A 27,560-nucleotide genomic window follows, 5' to 3' on the forward strand; every position below is an offset into this window, starting at 1 on the left:
CACTGATGAAAGAAATCAAAGATGACACAAACAGATGGAGAGATATACCATGTTCTTAGATTGGAAGAATCAACATTGTGAAAATGACTATACTACTCAAAGCGATTTACAGAGTCAATGCAATCCTTATCAGATCATCAGTGGCATTTTTTACAGAAGTAGAACAAAAAAAATCTTAAAATTTGTATGGAAACACAAAAGACCCCAAATAGCTAAAGCAATCTTGAGGGGAAAAAAACAGAGTTGCAGGAATCAGACTCCCTGACTTCAGACTATACTACAAATCTACAGTAGTCAAGGCAATATGGTACTGGCACAAAAACAGAAATATAGATCAATGGAACAGGATAGAAAGCCCAGCGATAAACCCACACACCTACGCTCAACTAATCTATGATAAAGAGGCAAGGATATACAGTGGAGGAAAGACAGTCTCTTCAATAATTGGTGCTGGGAAAACTGGACAGCTACATGTAAATGAATGAAATTAGAACATTCCCTAACACCATACATAAAAATAAACTCAAAATGGATTAAAGACCTAAATGTAAGGCTGGACACTATAAAATTCTTAGAGGGAAACAAAGGAAGAACACTCTTTGACATAAGATCACAACAAGATCTTTTTTGATCCACCTCCTAGAGTAATGGAAATAAAAACAAAAATAAACAAATGTGACCTAATGAAACTTAAAAGCTTTTGCCAAGCAATGGAAACTTTAAACAAGATGAAAAGACAACCCTCAGAATGGGAGAAAATATTTGCAAATGAATAAACAAAGGATTTATCTTCAAAATATGTAAACAGCTCTTGCAGCTCAATATTAAAAAACAAGAGGCAACCCAATCCAAAAATGGGCAGAATACCTAAACAGACATTTCTCCAAGGAACACAAACAGATGGCCAAGAAGCACAAGAAAAGTTGCTCAACATTATCAGAGAAATGCAAATCAAAACTGCAATGAGGTATCACCTCACACCAGTTAGAATGGGCATCATCAGAAAATCTACAAACAACAAACACTGGAGAGGGTGTGGAGAAAAGGGAACCCTCTTGCACTGTTGGTGAGAATGTAAATTGATACAGCCACTATGGAGAACATTATGGAGGTGCCTTATAAAACTAAAAATAAAATTACCTTTTGACCCAGAAATCCCACCACTGGGCATATACCCAGAGAAAACCATAATCCAAAAATACACATGCACCCAATATTCATTGCAGCACTTTTTGCAATAACCAGGTCATGGAAACAACATAAATTCCTATTTACAGATGAATGGATAAAGAATGGATATGTGATACATATATACAATGGAATATTACTCAGCCATAAAAAGGAATGAAATTGGGTCATTTGCAGAGACATGGATGGACCTAGATACTGTCATACAGAGTGAAGGAAGTCAGAAAAAGAAAAACAAATATCATATATTAACGCATATATGTGGAATCTAGAAAAATGGTACAGATGAACTGATTTTCAAGGCAGAAATAGAGACACAGATGTAGAGAACAAATGTATGGACACCAAGGGGGTAAGCGGGGGTAGCGGGTGGTAGTGGTGGGATGAATTGGGAGATTGGGATTGACATATATACACTAATATGTATAAAATAGATAACTAATAAGAACCTGCTGTAGTAAAAATAAAATTCAAAAAAAAAAAAAACTTGATTGAGTAAAACTTCCAGAGACTTGCTTATTTCTTTAGGTAATATATAAGCTACCATATCTGAAAAGTTTTTTTTTTCTTTTTACTGTATTTGTGAATGAAGATATCTGAAGGCTAGCACTGCATTTGTGTGGAATGGAAAGACAACAGATGAAGATAGACAGGTAATAATTTGACAGCATTTAATTCCAGAACTTTACCTCATATTCAGTGATCATAATGCACTTCTAGTTGAGAGTGCAGGAAAGAAGGATGATGAGAAGTTTGATATCAATTGGAAACCTCTTCCTGGATAGATAGCCCTGAAGGAGCTGAGCCCTAATGTTCACCCAGCAGAATTCTTTGATTCAACTGAAGTTTGTGTCAAGTTTTAATGAATATTTGGTCTTGACCATGTCCAAAGTTGAAACTCAGGTATGTGAGAAATAAAGATGAGCAAATAAGTAATTTTCACATTAGTAGTGAAATAAGTTAGCATGAAGAAAGAATGCAATTATCTGCTCCCCCACCAAAACAATTTGAGAACAAAGAAAATAAGTAGTCATTAAGGGTCAGTATTAGTGAATCAATATAGAGGTTGTAATTCAATCTATAGGAAGCCCTAGGAAAAGGGTTCAGTTGAAAATAAAAATCGTCTTCTGCTTTAAGCAGAGGTTCAGTGACCTGAATATAATATTTTACTGTATATATGAATATATTAAAGCACAAATAGATTTCCATATTTATATGAAAGAAACACTTCAGTCTTGAGGGCCAAATTCTAGGAACTAAGACATTTTCTAGGAATGAAGAATTTTGGTTGGAAGTACAGCTAGGACAGTGGTGTCTTTCCAGGGCTTAATACAATGCTCAAGACACAGAAGGCACTGACTACATATTTGATGAATGAATGGAGAAATGAAACTCTGAGAGTTGTTCCAAATCAGAAGATAGCAATGCAGTTGTCTAGAAAACAGACAGAAGATGAATATTGTCATAAAAATGTGTTTAATTCCATCTGTCTTTTATTCCGGATTTGTTTCTAAAAGGTTTATTTTGTTTCTACATCTTAAGAAGAATTTAATAAATCTACTGACAACAGAACCTATCATCCCTTGGTTTAATGATCTTCCCCCATGACTTTCTTATGGGGATTCTGCCCATCCTGGGTAGCTCCAGAATTCATGTGGATGGCTATACCAACAGGGCAGGCTCTTCTCTTGATATTATTCATGTGGCAGCAATTTATAGTCACAGATTAAATCTTTAAGAAAATCTTTTTTCCTGTTCTCTGGCCAACAAATGGTGACACTAGCCTATTTGATCAATGTAACGCCATTTGAAGTCATTTTAAGCAGAGTGAGCTACAAAAATGGCAGAGGATCAGATTAACATTTTTTATTCAGTCTCTTTTTCAAAAGGAAGAAAATATTCCAGTTGCATGATTTTCATCAACTGCTGCTTGAATTCCATTGCTGCCCAAATCAGAAACAAACAACAACATCTGAGCTGTATGATCTGCTTCTTTTAAAATAAAGTTTTAGAGCATACCACTGGTTTTTGACACATTTATTCCATAATATATTAGACACAGTGCTGCTTCAGTCATTATTAAACATTTTAAAATGTACAGTTAAGAATACATAACATATAACATGTGATACAGCGTATGTTTTTATGACACTGCATTAGAATCATTACTAAAGGAACAAGGCAAATGTGGCATGCTGTCTTTATAGCATGGTGACAATTTGACAACAATCACTGCAATAAAAATGATCTAAATGTATATACAGATTATCTTCTGTGGACCTTAAAACAGACAACTTATATTAAAAACACCTTTTTATGATGAGTCCCCTTTTCATTACCTATTACCTTAATTCAAATTCTGATATGGTCCATATGTGGAAACTGTTTCATGAAAAAACTGCCACACCTATTTTTGGATGATCAAGGGAACACTGTCCACAACTATAGAGCAATCCTGAACCTTTCAGAACTGATGGAAATGGCAATTTTTAAAAAGTGGGGTTTAAATGCATAATTAGAATTAAAAGAGGTACACAATAATGTGAAACATATCTTAAAAATAGAAGAGCATAAAAGAATTAGAGAAAGAAAATGCAACCGATGGCTTCCTAGACAGTGATTTGCTTTTTAAATTGCTGAATTTAAATGAAAATTCTTAACGTACTTGAAAATTCTTGTGTGTTATTTTTCCCCAAGAATGTTGGAAAGCTGTCTAATTTAAAATTTTATATGCCTTTTATTTATTTGTATAAATTTACATATAGTACACAGTATCCATTTTTTTGTCTACAGTTTTGTGAGATTTAACATATGCATTGACTCTTGTAACCACCATCCCAAAAAGATATAGAATGGTTCCAACAACCCATAGAATTTCTTCTTGCTGACCTTTTGTAATCAACCCACACCCCCTCATACACCTAACAAAATGGTATAGCCACTCAGGAAACAATCTGGCACTTTCTCACATTTTAATTTGACCCATAAATTATTAACATATTTACAGAATCGTCTGGGATGAAAATGTGACTTTAACATATTAGATACTGATTTATCATAGAATACACCACAGAAAGAGCCCAAAAAGTGAAAAAGTTAACATTTTTCATACTGATGAAGACTGGAGTCAATAAAGAAAACCATCCCACAGGCTATCCACTGTTAACACATAGCTATGAGAAAGTAAATGATGGAAAAACTGGAACTCAGAAGTCCGTGAAATCATCTTCTTTATATATTCTCTTATAGGAGCTATCTCTCATAACCAGGTGTCTTTAGATTGAGTTCAAACCACATGTCACCATGTGTGGATATATGATTCCCCCAGCTCTGTGTAATGCTCTTTTCCTGATGCACACCAGAGCAATCACTCAGAATGAGTAAACTGGGCATTGATTTGGGGATAATAAACTCCCCTGCCCTATGCACACTCTATAGCTGTCCTCTTGGCTCTAGCCACCATTCCAAATTCATTTATTTTTTTCTACAATCCTTTCTATTTTTTTATTGCTGTTGAGCCTACTGTTCTGTGTACACTTTTCAAATAGATTTGGAAGCTAACTTCTTGAAGTATAAGAACGACACATGGTCTGTTTCCTTGCAATTGAAAACTTAGTTTCCAGAAGCTGGTGCATCTAAGTTTGGTTACATCCACCAAGTTAGAAGTGATAGAGAAAAACATCATTAAGAGATTTGTGGGGAAAAAAAAAAAAAAAGAGATTTGTGGCTACAAAAGAATGTTTCTTCCATTAGATGAGTGGTTAGACCGCATGACCTCTAAGGTATTTTCCAAGACTTAATGACCTTCTCTGGAATACCACTTTCTGTGCTATGATATGTTAATTTACTGACTGAATTATGCTGTGCCACCTCCCCACATCACTTGGCCTATGTAGACTGAACTCTAGTGAGTTTGATAAGCATTTAGCTGCTTGTTAAAATCAAGTTTCTGGAACTTTAATAAATGATTGACTTGTCACTAGTTTTATTTTATTTGAGATTCTGACTTTTCATTTGAGGGCAAATTATGCTCTTCATCTGGCAAAACCTCAGCTGTGGTTATCTGCTGGCAGCATTTTAAGTAGCACATTTTTATGCCATGTCACATTGACGTGATGTTCACTTCTCAATGGCCTTGTACACTTAGACCTTAGAATTTTTACTTTTCATTGGATTCTTCCCACTTGATATAAGCTGTATAGTAATTCAGGAACATATACATTGAGAAGGAAATAAAAATATGCAGAATTTTAGTTAAATATATAAATGTGGATTTAAGAGTGAGGTGAACACATGATAGAAAAGGAAAAACAAAATTCTCATATAGCTTGTCATATAGGGACCCATACACATATTGCCATTCAAAGACATAGGACAACACACACACACACACACACATATATGAACACATGCACACAAACAAAACATACTTTCTACTAAATGAAGAATGAATTAAAGTATTTCCTCTAAAATCAAGAAGTAAATATGTCTGCTATAACTACTTCTATCCAATATTATCCCAGAACAACTAACTAGCACAGAAAGACAAGAAAAAAGTATGAGGTTAACAAAGGAGCAAACACACCTAGAATTGTTTGAATAGAATAACTGAATATATAGAAAGCTAAAAAAATTACAATAAATTTTTGAATTCATAAGAAAATTTATAAACATTGCTAGAATCAAAATTAATATTCTGGGCTTCCCTGGTGGTGCAGTGGTTGAGAATCTGCCTGCCAATGCAGGGGACACAGGTTCGAGCCCTGGTCTGGGAAGATCCCACATGCCGCGGAGCAACTAGGCCCGTGAGCCACAACTACTGAGCCTGCGCGTCTGGAGCCTGAGCTCCTCAACAAGAGAGGCCGCGATAGTGAGACGCCTGCACACCGCGATGAAGAGTGGCCCCCACTTGCCACAACTAGAGAAAGCCCTCACACAGAAACGAAGACCCAACACAGCCAAAAATAAATTAATTAATTATTTTTTTTAAAAAACTGCATTATTAAAAAAAATTAATATTCTATTGTTGGTTGCATTTCTACCTGACAGCAACAAGCATTTGGAAAAATTATAATTAAAATGTTATTTGTCACAACTAAATAAATACATTATAAATAATATCTAACAAACTAGATATATATGCAAGGTCATCATGAAGATTTCTTTTTAGCTTTGTGGAAAGACATAAAAAATGTGGGAGGGGGATGCAAGAGGGAGGAGATGTGGGGATATATGTATACATATAGCTGATTCACTTTGTTATACAGCAGAAACTAACACAACATTGTAAAGCAATTATACTCCAATAAAGATGTTAAAAAAAAAAAGAAAAGCAGAAAAAAAAAATAAAAACTAAATAGGAAGACATTTTCCCTATGAATGCAATGTGTATTTGCATTCTAAAACAGCAAAACTGGATTAGGAATGTAGTCACTCTTACTTAGAAAACTGATTTCTATTATTTATTAAATTAGCAATAATAAGTCCATTCCAAGGAGAAGGAACACATACTCAGACAAAGAAGAAAGACCTTGAAACATGAAAATAAATGATAGCTTTCAGTGTTAAAAATAAGAACTAAACATATGGGGAGATATACCATATTCATGGATTGGAAGATTTAATATTTTTTGATAGTTCACCCACATTGATATATACACATTTACATAGAGTCAATGTAATCTCAATCAAAGTACCAATAGTATCTTGTATGGAGTTTGACATACTGGTTCTAAAATTTACATGAAAAATCAAAGCTCAAGAACAGCTAAATTACTCTGGAAGTACACAAGGTAGAAAAATGTGCTTTTCTAAATATCAGGTTTTAAAGATATGGTAATTAAGACTGTGACAGTGACAAGATGGATAAATATTTCAATAAAAATTTGAAAAAGATGAAAATTCAGAATAATGGGTAAAAAGGAAATAACCAATAAATCATTAATTATCCCTATAAAAAAAATTTCCTAGCACCAATTCCAAAAACTCATTTTCTCTGGATTAGAGTCATAATAATAAAAGTCAAAACTATAAATGAATTAGAATACAATATAAGAGAATGCCTTTCAGCTCATTGAATAACAAATAATTTCTCATGCAAGACTTAAAAATATTAACCAGAAAGGAAAACATTAATACACTTAACTACCTTACAAGTAAGAATTTCTGTTAGAAAAAAGGTACCTTAAAGACAATGAAAAACAATTCAAGTGTTGGAAGAATTAATGTTTAACATATAAACTGGAAAAGGTTTAGGCTCTAGGTTATATAACGTAGTCCTACAATTCATAAACAAAAAACAAATAATAAGATTGGACAAAAAATAAGCTCTGTGTGAAAGAAAATAAAGTATATAAATATAATCTTATAGATATTAGTACGATTAATATCATCAGATACCATTTAATACCTATCATATTTGCAAAAATATTTTAAAGTCTAAAAATATCAAGCATTTGTAAAGATATGGAGCAACTGAATCAAAGTGTTCAGCTTTTCATACAATGCTATACTATACTATAGTGTAGCAATGAAAAAGGATGAACTGTAGCTACAGATATCACCATAGATAAATCTCATAATAGTGAATTTAAAAAGAAAATTTGAGTTTAATACATAAATGTCTTCCATTAATCATGCTTTAAATATTAAGAATGACTGACAGATGTGTGTGTATGTACATCTTGAAATAAGTCTTACAGAGAAATTACAGGCAACAGGGAAGGAGGTTGTTATAGTTTGATAACCCACTATCTATGCCACACACACATATCTCTTGATATGGTTAAGGTAAAAGTGTAATATTTGTTTATATATATAAGCTCTTGGAAAAGATATTGTAATGTACTAACATATACTTTAATATGAAGTTTCATTTTTAGCTACCTTTGGGGTATTCTTATTTTAAATCTTATTTCTAAGTGTATGGTGCTTTACAGTTTCCACACACACATTTTCTAGATTGCTTGTTACACCTTTCTCTTGAAGTACTAGCACCCTGTTACAGAACACAGGAAACTGAGGGTCATAAATATGAAGTAACAATAAAAGCACACAGCTAGTATGTGTGATAACAGGAAAACCTCAAATATTACTGACTGACACATTTCTAAATTTTTAAACACCAGCAATATCTTTCCCATGATATCTATCCATTTGATTATTATTCATTCATTTTCTATCTATGAGTAAGCTAGTAAGGACACCTGAATTTTCAAAGCATGCATAGTCCAAAGCCACTTTGTGGTCCACTTTCAACTTTACAATGACCCTAGATACTAGGATTTACAAATATCATGATTCTCATTTTTCTGGAAAACTTGAGACTGACAGTAAACTGATCAAGTACTTGGTATTATCATAACTCAATTATTTTGCTGCTATATTTAAATGTTTATAGTCTGGGTTTATCAGTCAGAACTCTTTTTCTTTCAAATGACAAATACACACACACACACACACACACACACACACATATATAACCAAGATGTATAGTTCTTGCTTATGTAACAACACCAAAGGAAAGGCATTCTCTCTAACCTTTGCTGCTGTTTTCCTCAGCTTACCACTGTAATTCTCTGCCACCAGTTCCTCCACTAACATGAAACCATGGGCACCAGTGCCTCTGATTTTTCATTACTACTCTTGTGCCCCCAAAATTCCCCCCTGAAGGGACTTTTTCTTAATGGTTCCTGAAAGCAACCAAAGGATATACTTTTCTCCAGCCTGGCTCACAAGTCCATAGGTGTAAACTGAGGGAATGGATCTCTTACCAGGAGCGAAGAAGGAGGCCTAGAACACTATCATTCCACATCTGGTCATATACCACACTTTCCCTTCCCATTTCAGATGAGGCAGCTGGGGACAAATGTCATTCAGTGATCCATCAATGTCACAGAGTAAGTAGAACAATACGACTAAATTCCTGCTCTCCTGAGTCTCATATCAATGTTTCTTCATACTAACACCCTACTAAAAGTTTTAGAAAGGCTCTTATTCACAAAGTTTGGTGCATCCTATTCTCTGCAAAATAATAGCCAGCTCTGGTCAGCAATGATGATTGTTTCAAGCACCATCATAAGTGATTGATTAGGAGACTCCTTTTGAGCTGGAGAATAGAAATCAACCCAAATAGGATACTGTCTCTCTTGACTCTAGCACAGTAGAATTTGTTCTCACAAGTCTTCTTTATTTGCAAGTTTTGGACGAGGCAACACTCTCCAGCAGACAGACAGATTAACACCCAGTAGTAATTACAATTTTCTTAATGATAAAGCCCTTTGGGGGCTAATTTTATACATCATCTGGTTTCAGCACTGGAGTCCTTTCTGAACACTCAAAACGTGTGCTCATACTAACAAAACAACTGAAGCAATGGTTTGCACATATCTGGTATTCAACAAGAGGATCATTATATTGAATTAAATGCAAGCTGCAGCCATACAAATCGGGGAAATAAGAAACAAATATTTATTAAGTACTGCTTAAATGTTCAGACTAATTTTAGATGTCTTTGTAAAAACTGAAGAAGAAAACATGATAACCCTTATGGGTAGTTAGAAAAAAATGACTATGAAGAATTGTTCTGAGTTCTAGAGTTCTTGGCAAAGATGATGTGCACTGCAAGGGCATGGCAAAGGGAGAGTGTGAATTGGTGTGACTACAATGAGAAAATGTACTGTGAAGTGGACCTTGAATGAATGATTCAGTAGATGGAAAATGAAGGGGCAGGGGACAAACAGTATTGAGGGGGTCATTATGAGCATGTGTGCTGAGGTAAGGTAACCCTAAATTATTTGATCTGTTGCTGCTACCTTTATTGAACATCTGCCATGTGCAAGGTGTCAAGGAATAAAATAATTAGGACAATTTCTATCTTTGAGAGTCTTTCTTCCTTAACAAAGAGATAATAAGAGAAATAATTATTCAAAGTTTAAAAATACAAGATAGGAATAGTGGTTTTACTGGCTGAGTTCACAATCACTAGAGACATTAATAAAAGTAGGTACCTGGGGCTCACCTAGGAGTTTCTAATTCAGTGGCACTGGGACTGACCCAGAGTCTAGTTAGAAAGCCAGCTATATAAATATTCAGTGATGATAGGAAGAAAACCTACACTGGGAGGGAGGCAGCAAAATGAATGGCAACAAAAAAGGCAGACATGAAAAGCATGAAGGAAAAACAGGATAGTGCTCTAGGTCTGGTAGAAATCCCCAAAAGTCAATATCATTATTTCTAATCCGAAGAGATAGGAATAGCAATGATGCAGTTATTAGGCAGTTAAGAGGTGGAGCTGATATCAGAGAGGCAGGGCAATAAGAGATGCATTCAGACATGTTGGAGTTTGAGGAAACCAAATTTCCAGGGTAATCATCACGTGACTTAACCCCTCCATATCTTTGTAGACATAGCATTAGAAAAGATGAGTCACTATTAAGCCCCAGAGGAAGAGAGTGAGCAGAAAAAATCAAGAATTCTTGCTAAAGTTGGATGGAGACTCTGAAATAAGTTTAGTCCAAGCAGGAATCAATAAAGGCAATCATGTACAATCAACACTTATGTGGATTCAAATCATGTGATTCAAGAGCTTAAAATAGAGTTGAATTAGACCAGATGGCAGCTTTCAGAGCAGCAGCCTAGGTGCAAGAATGCTTTACTTTAAGGAGATTTCACTGAGGTATTACTGAGAGACAGAGCATTTTACAGTAAGTGAGGCAGGATTCAGAGTAAATCACAGCTGAAGGTAGAAGTGGGTGTAATATAAGCATGCCTTTATGGAGAGGTATAAGTTCTTCTACTTATATATATGCAGCATTGAAGAGACAAAAAAAATCACTTGTAGGGTTTTTGTCAGGCTGCATTCCTCTTTCCCATTCACAGGCAATTTACTTTGAGCTGAATCTTGAAAAGAATATCTTGATATCTAGCAAAGGGGTTAACCTTTTAGGAAGCTTTTCAATATTTATATCTCAAAACACATTGCAAGTTTTCCCCTTTCGGGATAAATCCTGTATATGCATCTAGGGGCCTTTTACAACACTGTCCTGACTCACATCTGCATGTAGTTCTATAGATTTGCTTCTTTCATGCCCCTTCTGTTTTTAGGGAAATTTCGCTTTGCTTTGCCCCCCATGCCAAATATGGGAGACACAAATTAACAGACTTTAATTGGAATTTCATTGAATAGATACATCAGTTTGGTAAGAATTAACATCTCAATTTTGAGTTTTCTGATCCAGGAATATAGTATAAATTTCCATTTATTTGGGCCTTTTAAAATTTCTCTTAGGTATGTTCAGTAGTTTTCAATGTACAGGTTCTGCAAACTTTTTGTCATATTCATTATTATTTCAGATATGATGCTTTTGTAAATGGTACTTTTTATTTTAATTTATGATTGTGCATTTCTATTATATGGAAATACAGTTGAATTTTGTAAATGTATCTTATGTACTACAAATTTCCTAAACTCACTTCTTACTAGCTTTTTGTAGGTTCCACAGGATTTTCTAAATACGTAATTATGACATCTTTTATTCTTTTTCAATTTGGATCTCAATTGCTAATTGCACTGGCTAAAATGTTAAGTATTATACTCAGTGAAAGTGGCAAAGGTGGACATCCTTGCCTTGTTGCTATTCTTAACTGGAAAACAATCAGTCTTCCCCCATTAAGTATGAATTCAGCTGTAGAATTTTCATAGATACCCTGTATCAAGTTGAGGAAGCTCCCTTCTATGATAATTGTTGAAAGTTCTAGGTTTCTTTTAAATGAAAAATGGATATTGGATTTTTTTCAGGTTTTTCTGTGCATTTATTAAGGTGATTTTTTTGTTTGTTTTTAGCCTGTTAATATGGTGAAATACATTTTTTAATTACAATTTTTTGTGTGCCACTTTGTCAAGATGCAATATACTTTTTGTTATTGAATTCAATTTATCAAAAATTTGTAGAGAATTTTTGAATCTGTGTTTAAGAAAATATTGGTCAGTGGTTTTATTTTCTTCTGATATCATTGTTGGTTTTTTGTATCAGTGGAACATGGCCTCAAAGAATCATTGGCAAGTATTCCTCTTTTTCAATTTTTGGAAGAGTTTGTGTAGAATTTGTTTTATTGCTTACCTAAGAGATTGGTATAATTGACAATAAAGCCATCTGGGCCTGGAGTTTTTTTCATGAAAAGGTTTTTAACTAAAATAAATTTAATATGTAAAGGCTATTTATATTATATATTTCTTTTTTAGTAAATTTTTTTGTGGTTTGTGTTTTAGAAGGAATTTGCCCATTTCCACTAAATTGTAGAATTTATTGACAAAAAAATTGTTAATAATACTCTATCTCATTTCTGATATTAATAATTTGCCTCTCCTTTTTTCATGTTTAGTGTGACTAAAAGTATGTCATTTTACTGATCTTTCATGAGAACCAGCTTTTGGTTACACTTTATTTTTTCTGTTTTCCATTTAATTGATTTCAGATCTGATCTTTATTATTTTTATTATTACCCCTTCTTATACCCTCTTTGGCTTTAATTTACCCTTCTCTTTCAATTTCCTTTGGGTGGGAGTTGAGGTTTGAGACCTTTTTAAATAAATGTGTTCAATATTTGGTGATATATATTTCCCTCTAGGTACTGCTTTAGCTGAACTTAAAAATTGACATGTTTTCTTTCAGTTTAAAATACCTTATAATTTTAGAAATGTTTTATAATTTCTAAGTATTTAAATACTTTCCAGATTTTTTTTTTATTAATGTCAAATTTCATACCCTTTTGTTCAGAGAACACAATGTGTATGACTGGTGTCCTTTTGAATTTACTAAATCTTTAAATATATTGAAACTTCTTTTATCCTTTTAACATAGGCTATTTTCATAAATGCTCTATGTGTGCTTGAAAAGGATGTATATTTTGTTCCTATTATATAGAATGTTCTATGAATATCAATTATATTGAAGCGATTGATAGGACTGTTCAGCTCTTCCATAGTAATACTTTCTATCTACTTGTTCATTCAGTTTTTGAGAAATGGGTACTGATAATTGTGGAATTGCTTATTTGTTTATACCCTTGCAGTTCTTGTCACGCATAGTTTAAGGTTCTTTCACTAGGCTCATAAATGTTTATAATTGTTCTGTTCTCTTGTTGAACTGGCCATTTCATTATTATGAAATGAACTTGTTTGTCCAAGGTGATATATTTACTCTGAAGTCATTTATCTGATATTACTACAGTAGCTCTCACTTTTTAAAAATTGGCATTAGCATGACATAGCTTTTTCCATCTTTTTGTTTGTAATATCTTTGTGTCTTTTTATAAAAATTCATTTATTATAGGCAGCATAGAATTAGGTCTTGTTTTTAATCCAATCTGATAGACTGTTTTCATTAGGGAGTTTAGACCACATGTATTTAATGGAATAATTACACAGTTAAGTCCAATCTATAATTATTTTACTGGTTTTCTGTTTGTCTCATCTGTTTGTGTTCAGTATTTCTTCTTTTTGTGCATTTGAATTACACAAGTATTGTTTACCATTCCACTTTATCTCCTTTGTAACTCTTCTGTGTTTTTTTACTAGTTGCTTTTGGATCCATAGATTACAATTTTAATTTATTAAAGGTCACCTCCATAGGACATTATACTACTTCACATAAAGTGTCATAACTTTATAGTAGTATACTTTTATTTCTCCCTCTCGGGCCTTTGTTGTAGTGTTTACATCTTCTATTTTTACATGTTATAAATGCGCAATGCGTTCTTATTTTTGCTTTAATCAGTCAATTATCTTTTCAAGAATTTTAAACAGAAAAATGTTTATTATATTTACACTCATTGTAACTATTTACAGTTTCTTGCATTCCATAGTGTAGATGTCTATTTCCTTCTGGCATCATTTTTCTACTGCCCACAGGACTTGGTTTAACAATTCTTGAATTACATGTTTGCTGATTATGAATTCTTTCAGATTTTGTATGTTTTTAAAAAATATTTCATATCTATTTTTTTTTCCGTTGTGTATTCTTTTTTTTTTTTCCACACACACACACTGTATTTTATTTTTACAAGAGATAAATAGACTAACACCAAGCATTGTACATGGATGACCACAACAAAAGCAACAATGATTGCAATTACAAAACATGAAACTCACTCATACTATGTCATAATATTGACATTCAGTCCAGTAATCCTCCACTGTAACAGCTCCTTTACTTTGCAGTGAAAATTGATTTGTATATTCTTTGCCTCTGAGTCCTTGTGGGATTTTTTATTTTTTTTAATTCAGACAGCAAGTCACAAAAATTATACTCATCCTCATCAGTTCACTCAGTCCCATGTAATTAATTTTTTTTTCATCTTGATCTTTTGTTAGCACTTTTATGAGTTCATCAGTTTTTCATTAGAGTTCTGAAAATGCTTATTCATTCAGTTCAGCAGTACAGTCAGTTACCAGAAACCTGTACTTGTCAGAGTCTTTTCCATGAATTTCTTGAAGATGAAACCCTTTTATAGGAACATATTTGCAAAATCATCAGAGTACACCCAGAACTGTCTGTAAATGACAAAAGACTTAAAAATGACCATGGGTAAAGATTTGATGAAAGTTCATAATAATGCAGTTGACAAGAAAATTAGTTATTTCTGAGATATACATTTTAAAGTAATAACTAGGCTTATTACTTATAACATTATACCAGAACATATAAGATTTTTAGAAGTTTCCTGTAATGTCTGAAACATTTATATTAACATATTTCCATACATATTTCCATACAAATACAAATATAAGATTTTTAGAAATTTCATGTAATGTCTGAAACATTTATATTAACATATTTCCATACAAATAACCCAATGAAAGTTTAGTATTAGTTGTTTTGTTTGTTTTTTTATACTGCAGGTTCTTATTAGGCATCAGTTTTATACACATCAGTGTATACATGTCAATCCCAATCGCCCAATTCAGCACACCACCATCCCCACCCCACCGCAGTTTTCCCCCCTTGGTGTCCATATGTCCATTCTCTACATCTGTGTCTCAACTTCTGCCCTGTAAACTGGCTCATCTGTACCATTTTTCTAGGTTCCACATACATGCATTAATATACGGTATTTGTTTTTCTCTTTCTGACTTACTTCACTCTGTATGACAGTCTCTAGATCCATCCACGTCTCAACAAATGACTCAATTTCGTTCCTTTTTATGGCTGAGTAATATTCCATTGTATATATGTACCACATCTTCTTTATCCATTCGTCTGTTGATGGGCATTTAGGTTGCTTCCATGACCTGGCTATTGTAAATAGTGCTGCAATGAACATTCGGGTGCATGTGTCTTTTTGAATTACGGTTTTCTCTGGGTATATGCCCAGTAGTGGGATTGCTGGGTCATATGGTAATTCTATTTTTAGTTTTTTAAGGAACCTCCATATTGTTCTCCATAGTGGCTGTATCAATTTACATTCCCACCAACAGTGCAAGAGGGTTCCCTTTTCTCCACACCCTCTCCAGCATTTGTTGTTTGTAGATTTTCTGATGATGCCCATTCTAACAGGAGTGAGGTGATACCTCATTGTAGTTTTGATTTGCATTTCTCTAATAATTAGTGATGTTGAGCATCTTTTCATGTGCTTCGTGGCCCTCTGTATGTCTTCTTTGGAGAAATGTCTATTTAGGTCTTCTGCCCATTTTTGGATTGGGGTGTCATATCTATTTTTAAGAGATCTTTTTTTGTATATAGAATTCTATTTGGACTTTTTTTTTCCTGTTACACTTCAAGAATGTTTCTCCATTTCCTTCTTTGCATTGTATTAGACAAGACGTCTGCTACCATTCTTATGATTGTTTCTCTGTCCATAATCTGTCTGTTTTCCCTAGATGCTTTTAAAGATTTCTCTCTATTTTTGGTTTTAAGTCATTTGACATTCATCCATGATATGCCTTAGTCTATATTTCTCATTTTTCTTGTGCTTGTGGTACGTTGAGTTTCTTAAAGCAGTTTGTGTATAATTTTCATATATTTGGGAATTTTAAGCCATTATTTCTTCAAATAATTTTCTCCATCACCATTCATCTCTCCTCTTTGGAGGAATAATTCCATATACATATAAAATAGACCACTAAATTTTGCTCTGAAGCTCACTGATGCTCTTGATTTTTTTTTTCCTGTCTTTTTCCTCTCGATATTTCATTTTGAAAAGTTTCTATTGCTATGTCATTAATTTCACACACCTTTCCTTCTGCAGTGTCTAATTTGCTATTAATCTCATCCAATGTAGTTTGAACTTCAGACATTGTGGTTTTCCTTTAAAGAAGTTTGATTTGGGTCATTTTTTATAACATACTTGTATCTGCTTACAGGATCAATTGGCCCTCTTTGTTCTACTTTCTAAAACTTATGGAATATAGTTATAAAATTATAAATAAACTTGTCTACAAATTTTGTCATCTCTGTCACTTCTGGATCTGTTTGTATTGACTGATTTTTTTTCCTCTTTATGTGCCATATTATTCAGCTTCTTCCATGCTTGGTATTTTTTATTTTTTGCGAGACATGTATTTTATTTTGTTGGGCATTAAATATTTTTTATTCCTATAAACATTTCTAAAAGTTTGTCTGGGATGCAGTTAAGTTACTTGAAATTATTTTGCTCCTTTCATATCTTGCTTTTAAGCTACATTAGGCAGGATGAAGGCAACATCACCCCTAGAACTAAGTTTGCCTTACTATTGAAACAAAATTCTGCTGAGAATTCAATCTCTTGCCCTGTGGATTATGAAGTTTTTTTCTCTGCCTGGAAAGAACAATACCTATTCACAGTTCTGCATGATATTCAGGAACTGTTCTCTCCAATATTTTCAAGTAGTTATTTTCCTGGCCTTGGATAATTTCTTCACATACAGGTATTGACCTGGACTCAGTTGAAGACTCAAGAGGTACCCTCAGCGAATATGGAGCTCTCTTTCTACAGTTCTAACATCTCTAATACTGTGCCTTATGAACTTTGTCCTTCCTGGACTTTCAAATCTATCAACTCAACTCAGGGGGCTCACCAGAATCCCCTGAATCCCCCCTCCCTTTTAGTGTCCTGGAAATTTTCTCCAGACAACATGCTGATATCATAGGGTTCACCATTCCATTACACAGGAATCACTGTTCTTTGTTGTCTGGCTCCAAATAACTTGATATCTATTAACCCATATATTATGTTTAGTTTTATTTTTTTTCTTTATTGGAGAATAATTGCTTTACAAAGGTGTGTTAGTTTCTGCTTTATAACAAAGTGAACCAGCTATACATATACATATATCCCCATTTCTCTTCCCTCTTGCGTCTCCCTCACTCCCACCCTCCCTATCCTACCCCTCTAGGTGGTCACAAAGCACCGAGCTGATCTTCCTGTGATATGTGGCTGCTACCCACTAGCTATCTATTTTACATTTGGTAGTGAATATATGTCCATGCCACTCTCTCACTTTGTCCCAGCTTACCCTTCCCCCTCCCTGTATACTCAAGTCCATTCTCTATGAGGGCTGTGTCTTTATTCCCATCTTGCCCCTAGTTTCTTCACAACCTTTTTTTTTTTTGGAGTCCATATATATGTGTTAGCACAAGGTATTTGTTTTTCTCTTTCTGACTTACTTATTTCACTCTGTATGACAGTCTCTAGGTCCATCCACCTCACTACAAATAACTCAGTTTCATTCCTTTTTATGGTTGAGTAATATTCCATTGTATATATGTACCACATATTCTTTATCCATTCATCTGTTGATGGACACTTAGGTTGCTTCCATGTCCTGGCTATTGTAAATAGAGCTGCAATGAACGTTTTGGTACATGACTCTTTTTGAATTATGGTTTTCTCAGGTTATATGCCCAGTAGTGGGATTGCTGGGTCATATGGTAGTTCTATTTTTAGTTTTTTAAGGAACCCCCATACTGTTCTCCATAGTGGCTGTATCAATTTACATTCCCATCAACAGTGCAAGAGGGTTCCCTTTTCTCCACACCCTCTCCAGCATTTATTGTTTCTAGATTTTTTGATGGTGGTCATTCTGACCGGTGTGAGATGATATCTCATTGTAGTTTTGATTTGCATTTCTCTAATGATTAATGATGTTGAGCATTCTTTCATGTGTTTTTTGGCAATCTGTATATCTTCTTTGGAGAAATGTCTATTTAGGTCTTCTGCCCATTTTTGGATTGGGTTGTTTGTTTTTTTGTTATTGAGCTGCATGAGCTGCTTGTAAATTTTGGAGATAAATCCTTTGTCAGTTGCTTCACTATCAAACTCTTAGAGGAAAACATAGGCAGAACACTCTATGACATAAATCACAGCAAAATCCTTTTTGACCCACCTCCTAGAGAAATGGAAATAAAAACAAAAATAAACAAACGGGACCTAATGAAACTTAAAAGCTTTTGCACAGCAAAGGAAACCATAAACATGATGTAAAGACAATCTTCAGAATGGGAGAAAATGTATATGTTTAGTTTTTTAACTTAATTTTTGGAGGATAAATTTTATCCCTGTTATATCATCTTGGCCAGAGGGTCTCATCTATAATATCTTTGTTTAAAAACGATTACTAATTTTATAGAAAGCATACTTTTCTTTGTTTTGTTGTTTACTGTTCAATTTTATCTATAAGAGATATTTGTGTGCCTACAAGTCCTTATCTTTTAAAAGTTTTATAGTTTGGGCTTTCATATTTAAATCTGTATTAAAAATGAAATAGAAATTTGTTGATATCTGGCCCTATTTCCATTTTAAATGTGTTTGCTTATTCATTTATATTTTAATTATTACTGTCATAAATTGTAAATATCATAAAATTTTACACATTTTAAGTGTACACTTCAGTGATAGTAAGTATATTCAGAGTACTGTGAAACCATCACCACTGTCTATTTTGAGATGTTTTTCATCATCCTGAACAGAAACTCTGTACACATTAAGTAATAACTCATCATTGTTCCACACCCTCAGTCAGCTCCTGGTAACATTTACTCTAGTTTAAATCTCTGTGAATTTGCCTATTATATTCCACATACATGGAATCACACATTATTTGTCCTTCTTTAATTAATTATGGTAATTTGTGTATTTCTAGGAATCTGTCCATTTCTTCTAGGTTATCTGATTTGTTAGTGTACAGTTATTCCTGCAACTGTTTTATAAAGTTTTTATTTATGTAAGGTCAGTAGTAATGTCTCTCCTTACACTTCTCAATTTAGTAATTTTATTTTATTTTTCTTCATAGTCAATCTAGCTAAAAGTTTGTCAATATTATTGATCTTTTGAAAGAACCAACTTCTGGTTTCATTGATTCCTTCTATTATTTTTCTATTTTATGTAATTTTTATTTTTCCTTCCTTCTGCTAGCTTTGGTTTTAGTTTAATTCTCTGTTTCTAGTTTTTAAGGTATACAGTTAGACTATAATTTGAGATCTTCTTTTTAATGTACGTGCTTACAGCTATAAGTTTCCCTCTTATAACTTCTTTCACTGCATCACATAAGTTGTGGTATTGTTTTTTGTTTTTTGTTTTTTTTTCATTTATCTTAAGGCATTTTATAATTTCCCTTACAATTTCTACTTTGGCTCAGTAGTAGTTGTGGAATGAGCTGAATTTCCACATATTTGATAATTTTCCAGTTTTCCTTCTGCTACTGATCTCTAATTTCATTCCATTATGATCAGAAAAGATATTTCATATGATTTTAATCTTTTAAAATATATTAAAACTTATTTTGTGGCCTAAAATGTGGTTGATTGTAGAGAATTTTAAACGTCTGCTTAAGAAGAATGCATATTCTGCAGTTCTTGAGTGGAGACTTTTTATATGTCTATTATGTCTAATTGGTTTATAACACTGTTTACCTCCTCTATTTACTTATTGACTTTCTGTCTGATTGTTCTATTCATTATTTAAAGTGAGGTATTGAAGACTCCAACTGTTATTGTAGAATTATTTATTTCTCCTTTCAATTCTATTATATATTTTGGGGTTCTTTAGTTAGGTGTGTGTATTTTTATAATTTTTTCCTGGTTTGAAACTTCCATCAATATATAATGCACTTCTTGGTCTCCTGTAAACAGTTTTTTACTCGAAGTCTGTTTTTCTGACAATAATATAGCCCCACTCCAATTCTATTTATGTTACTGTTTACATGAAATATCTTTTCCCATCCTTTTACTTCCTTATTTTGTTGTCTGGCCTTTTCCATGCTTATAACACTTCAAAGATATTACACTTTGTGTAATTTTTGAGCCATTTTTGTCCTTATACCTAAAGTCAGTTTCTTGTAGACAGTATAAGGATGAATTTTGTTTTTTATTCACTCTGCCAATTTCTGCCTTAAATAGTTAATTTTAATCCATTTACATTTAAAGTAATTAGTGATGAGGAAGAAGTTATTTCTGCTGTTTAGCTATTACTGTTCTGTGTGTCTTATTTATATTTTATTCCTTGATCTTGCCATTATTGGCTTTAGTGTAGCATTTTGATTTCCTTCTTCTTTCCTTTTTTTTTTTTTTTTTTTTATACTTTATTTATTTATTTTATTTATTTATTTATGACTGTGTTGGGTCTCTTAGTTTTCGTGTGAGGGCTTTCTCTAGTTGCGGCAAGTGGGGGCCACTCTTCATCGCGGTGCGGGGGCCGCTCTTCATCGCGGTGCGCGGGCCTTTCACTATCGCGGCCCCTCCCGTTGCGGGGCACAGGCTCCAGACGCGCAGGCTCAGTAGTTGTGGCTCACGGGCCCAGTTGCTCCGTGGCATGTGGGATCTTCCCAGACCAGGGCTCGAACCCGTGTCCCCTGCATTGGCAGGCAGATTCTCAGCCACTGCGCCACCAGGGAAGCCCCTTCTTTCCTTTTATATATATTTATTATTTATTTCTTGGAGGTTACATTGGGGGATTAAAACTAACATTTTAAATTCAGAGGAACCTAGTTTGAATAATATCAATTTAGTTTCAATAGTATGCAAACACTCTGTCCCTATACATTTTTCCCATGTATATTATTATTGTCAGTCTTCTTGTGTCCTTATACTTAAAGTCATATTACATCTTTATACATTGTGTACCAATTAACATAGATTTATAATTACTATTTTATGCATTTCCCTTTTAAATCATATAGAAAAGAAGTTATAAACCAAAAGTACATTGATATTGGCTTTTCTTTTGCCTATAGTTAACTTTACAAGTGTTCTTTATTTCTTCAGCTAGCTAATATTACTGTTTCATGTTATTTTCATTTCATGGTAAAGTACTCCTTTTAATATTTCTTGCAAAATTCTGCATAATTTCTTCAAATTTGCTGAACTTTCCTTCTACTTGCCCAAATCTGCTGTTGAACAAATTTAGTGAATTTTTCATTTAATCTATTGTACATTTCACCTTCAGAATTTCTGTTTTGTTTCTTTTTTATAATTTCTATCTCTTTATTGATAGTTTCATTTTTTTCATGCATGATTCGTTTATTGTTTGCTCTAGGTTTTTAAAATATTTTTACTTTATCAAGTTTGTTTCTATGTTAATTTTCTAAAGGTTTTCATTTTATTTTTAATCAAGAATGACTTCTGGAGTTTATCATTTTATCTAATTAAGGTAATTGATTTTAATCTGTTAATGTGGTGGATTACAACATCAAATGATGTTTTAATGTTTAGTTAATTCAGCATTCTTGGGATAAGGCAATGTTGGCCCTATGTATTACACAAACATATACATACTCAAATGTTTGGGTATATTTACAAAGATATCTTACTAAATTTGTTTTAATAAAATATTTACACTTATACAATCTAGAATTTAAGCTCCTTAAGTGTGGATTATTTTGCATATCTGATATATTATTGTATTTCTAACACTAGGAACAAAGCTTGACACCTAAGAGATGTTCTATACATTTGTTTTTAAAACATAAAATAATTAAATGAATAAATGAACTTGATATAAATTTTATTTCTTCCACTTTCCACGTCAGGTTCAGTGCCAATGTTACAGTTGCTAAAGAAAGAATTAATGAACTTGAATATTGGTCAATATAAATTTCAAAAATTTAAAATCAAAATGAAAATACAGAACAAAAACCATAAAAGAATATCCAAAATCTGCGTGAGTGCAGTCAATACACTAAAGTATATGAAATTACTATCCCAAAAGAAGAAAAAGCAAAAATAAGATGAAATAAATATTTGAAGCAATAATGATTTTGACAAAACCAAAACACATAAGTGTGTCATAGTCAAACTGCTGAAAACCAAAGACAATAAGAAAAATTTAAAGGCTACTAGAAAATAAGTCACATTACCCACAAGAGAACAAAAAGGAGTAATATATAATATTTCTTGTCAGAAACCATGCAAGTAAGAAGATGCTAGATTAAATATATTTAAAGTGTTGACTGGAAAATTATCCAAATTCTATACTCAACAAAAATACTCTCCAAAATTAAGGTAATGTAAAGGCTATTTTAGACAAGCATTGAGTAAAACAATACCAAAGACAATCTACAAGAAATAGTAAAGGACAATTTTCAACCTGTAGGGATATATATATATATGTAGGTAAAAAACTTAAATCTACACAAAGAAATAAAAAGTACTAGAAATTGAATATATAAATATAAAATAAAATATTGTCTTTTCTTGTGTTTAATTGCTTAAAAAGTAGCTAATCATTTAAATCAGACATAGTCGCAATGTATTATGCATTCAGGGTATATGTAAAAGTAAAACATAAAACAATAACACAAGGAATGGGAGAGCAAAATTGGGAATCTAGACTTATAATGTCCTTACACTAAACATGAGATAGCATGATAATTTAGAAAACTAGACTTATAGGGCAACTGCTACAATATATTTTTTAAAGGTATAAATAATATATCCATAGAGGAGAAAAGTAAAGTAAAGCATACCAAAATTTGTAAGTTGTGGCTAAAGAAGTGGTTGGGGGGAAATTTATAGCATTTAATGCCTACATTAGAAACTGAAAATCCTAATATTAGCAATCTAAGCTTCTGAATTAAGAAACTAGAGAAATTAAATGAAAAGTAAGAAGGAAAAGTATAGTAAATCTTAAAGCAGAAATAAATGAAAAATGAAAATAGAAGAAAATAGAGACAATAAATTAATCCAAAGCCTCATTCTTTAAAAAGATGACTCAATAGCCTAGAAGAAATGAGCAAATTCTTCAAAATGTACAATTTTCCAACAATGAACCAGGAAGAAATAGAAAATATGAACAAACCAATTACCAGTAATGAAACTGAATCAACAATTTTAAAACTCCCAACAAACTAAAGTCCAGGACCAGATGTCTTCACAGGTGAATTCTACCAAACATTAAGAAAATAGTTAACACCAAAACTTCTCAAACTAGTTCAAAAAATTTCAGGGGAATAAACACTTCTGAACTCATTCTATGAGGCCAGCATCACCTGGATACCAAAACCAGACAAAGACATCACAAAAGGGCTTCCCTGGTGGCGCAGTGGTTGAGAATCTGCCTGCTAATGCAGGAGACACGGGTTCGAGCCCTGGTCTGGGAGGATCCCACATGCCGCGGAGCGGCTGGGCCCGTGAGCCACGGCTGCTGAGCCTGCGCTTCTGGAGCCTGTGCCCTGCGACGGGAGGGGCCGCGATAGTGAAAGGCCCGCGCACCGCGATGAAGAGCGGTCCCCGCACCGCGATGAAGAGTGGCCCCCACTTGCCGCAACTGGAGAAAGCCCTCGCACGAACCAAAGACCCAGCACAGCCAAAAATAAATAAATAAATAAATAAATAAATAAAAATTAAAAAAAAAAAAAGACATCACAAAAAAGAAAAAATACAGGCCAATAATAATGATGAACATAGACGTAAAAATCCTCAACAAAACATTAGCAAACTGAATCCAACAATACATTAAAAGGATTATACACCATGATCAAGTAGAATTTATCCCAGGGATGGAAGAATTTTTCAATATCTGCAAATCAATCAATGTGATACACTACATTAACAAATTGAAGAATAAAAACCATATGATCATCTCAATAGGTGCAGAAAAAGCTTTTAACAAAATTCAACAGCGATTTATGATAAAAGAAAAAACTCTGCAGAAAGTTGGCATAGAGGGGACATACCTCAACATAATAAAGGCTATGTATAAAAAAAAAACCCAGCTGACATCATAATTAATGGTGAAAAGTTGAAAGCATTTCCTCTAAGATCAGAAACAAGGCAAAGATGCTCTTTCTTGCCACTTATTCAGCATAGTATTGGAAGTCCTAGATACAGCAATCAGACAAGAAAAAGAAATAAAAGGAATCCAAATTGGAAAAGAAAAATTAAAACTGTCACTGTTTCCAGGTGACATGATACTATAAATAGAAAATCCTAAACACCCCACCAGAAAACTACTAGAACTCATCAATGAATTCGGTAAAGTTGCAGGATACAAAATGAATATACAGAAATCTGTTGCATATCTATACATTAACAAAGAACTATCAGAAAGAGAAATTAAGGAAACAATCTCATTTACCATTGTATAAAAAAGAATAAAATACCTAGGAATCAATCTACTTAATGAAGTAAAAGACCAGTGCTCAGAAAACTATAAGACACTGATGAAAGAAGTTGAATACAACACAAACAGACTGAAAGATATGCTGTGTTCTTGGATTGCAAGAATTAATATTGTTAAAATGATCATACTACCCAAGGCAATCTACTGTTTCAATGTAATCCTTATCAAAATGCCAATGGCATTTTTCACATAATTAGAACAAATAATATAAAAACTTGTATGGAAACACAAAAGACTTCAAATAGCCAAAACGATCTTGAGAAAGAAATTCACAAATTTCTAGCCAGACTGACCAAAGGAAAAAGAGAGTGGTCACAAAATAACTAACATTAGGAAGAAAAAAAGAGTAATTAATACTTAACCCACAGACATTTATAAAAATTAAACAGTTTGTTATAAATATAGCAAAATATTTGCAGAATTTATAGAAGATAAATACAAAACATTGAAAACTAATTAGGGAAAATCTAAATAAACTAAATGATACAGCATTCATGTAGCTGTAGTTCATGGATTGGAATACTCAATATTATTAAGATATTAGTTCTCTCTTATTTGATTTGTATATTCAATATAATCCCAGTCAAAAGCTCAGCAAGATTTTTGTAGATAGGGAAAAGCAGATCCAAAAAATGCACGTATAAAAGAAAAGGAACTTGAATAGCTAAAGATTTTTGAAGAGAAGAAGCAAAGTTAGAGGAGTCACATAACCTGATTTCAAGGCTTACTACAAAGTTGCATTAATCAGTACAGTGTGGTATTGACAAAAGGATAGATACATAAATGAAACAGAATAGAGAACCAGAAATAGATCCACACACACAGTAAACTAATTTTCACAAAAATCCAAAGGCAACTAGATGGAGAAAGGATAGCATTTTCAATAAATTATACTAAAAAATGGCTATTCATATGCCAAAAATATAGCTTATAAATCCAAAATCATACCAAGGAAAATAAATAAAAATTCAGAAATCCACACCATTAAATATAATATAGAAACCCTCAAAAGAGACAGCCTTAAAAATAGCCAGTGGTAAAGGGTAGAGAACACTGAAAACAATGATAATTAAACTAAGAGTTGGCCTTTCAAGTGAAACAAAAGAAGTTGGTAGACTTTGGGTATTTTTTCAGTTACTGAGGAGAATATAACTGTCAACCTAGAATATAGGTTAAAACATAGTCTAGAAAATAGACTATGTTTTAAGCACCAGGGAGAAATAAAGACATTTTTATATGAACAAAACTTAAGAAGGAAATTTTAAAGGATATACTTTGCACTGAAAGGAATTAATTCTACATGGAAAGTCAAGAGTTAAAAAAGGAATGATCAGGAAAATTAATTAATTAATTAATTAATTAATTAATTAAAATTCAGGTATAAGTATATGTGAAACAAATATTGGCCAGGCCAAAAATAATAATGATTCTATACAGAATAAAATTTTATATATTTCATTACAGTACTTAGATTATATGTGTTGAGAGTGCAGTGATATGAGGTGATATGTCCTAAAGTCCTTGTATTTTTAAAGAAGAAGATGATAATATTTGTTAGCTTTAGACTCTAAGTTAAAGAACTTTTAAATTTTCCACCACCAACGTTTAATAAATATAATTATAACATAATTTTCAAAATTTTGGAGCTAAATAATCAATCTTTAAAAATTAAAAAAAACTAGCAATGAGAGGGAGTAATATAGAAATTATGAGATAAATGGAGAATACAAATAAATGGTAAATATATAAAAAGCCTTTTTCAAAGTAGACTAAATGTTTTACAGTTTAAAATGAAATGAAGATCAATTTAAATTCAATTTAAAAAATACATTCACAAATCACCAGGTGAAAGAGGGAGAGAAAATTAAAAGAGGGTGAAAAAAGTGCGGCAATACTATCAGGCAATATTCATGTATAGGCACAGAGGTAAAATAATTCATACATAATGGAAATACCATCAATTCACCAAGTAAGAAAAAGTTTCTAAACATATATAAATGTAGTAACTGAGTCAAAACATATTAATAAAAGAATTAGAAGAAATTTTAAAAGTCTACTGTAATGGCAGGAGACTTTAACATAATACTCTCAGTAATTAAAAGATCAATCAGAAAGGATGTAGAGGATTTGAACTACACATTAGCAAGATTGATCTAATCGGCAGATATGGAACAGCATACCCAATAACCACAGAAAACACACACTTCTCAAGTATATAGGGAACATTTATAAACAATAACCATAGACTTGGCTGAGAAGCAAGTTTCAACAAATTTAGAATAATTGATATAATAAAAATTATGTTCATTGCCACAGTGCACTTAACTTAGAAATCAATTACGAAAAGCGAAATAGAAAAATCACATATATTTAGAAATTAAGAAGCATGTTTAAAATAACTCAGAGGTCCAAAAGGAGTAATAATGAAGACTGCAAATGTTTATAACTTATCCATATCCTAAAATTATAGGGCAGAAATTACAAATTAGTACTTATGTGAAAATGCACAGCCCTAAATGCTTATTTTTAAAATAAGACTAAAACAATAAGATAAGCATGGATGTTAAAAGAAAGAAAAATAACTGTAAAGAGAGTAGAAAGATGGAATTTTTAAAAAAGAAGTTAATTAAATGGAAAACAATGATGTAGTAGACAGTATCCAAAAAAAAAAAAAAAAATACTCCTCTGTGCGTGTGTGTGTGTGTGTTTCTGTGTGTTTTAAAAGACAGCAAAACAGTCAAGTCTGATGAGAACAAAGCAAAATTCTTGAATAACAGGCA

The sequence above is a fragment of the Balaenoptera acutorostrata genome, chromosome 13, assembly GCF_949987535.1.
Source record: "Balaenoptera acutorostrata chromosome 13, mBalAcu1.1, whole genome shotgun sequence".
NCBI lineage: Eukaryota > Metazoa > Chordata > Mammalia > Artiodactyla > Balaenopteridae > Balaenoptera > Balaenoptera acutorostrata.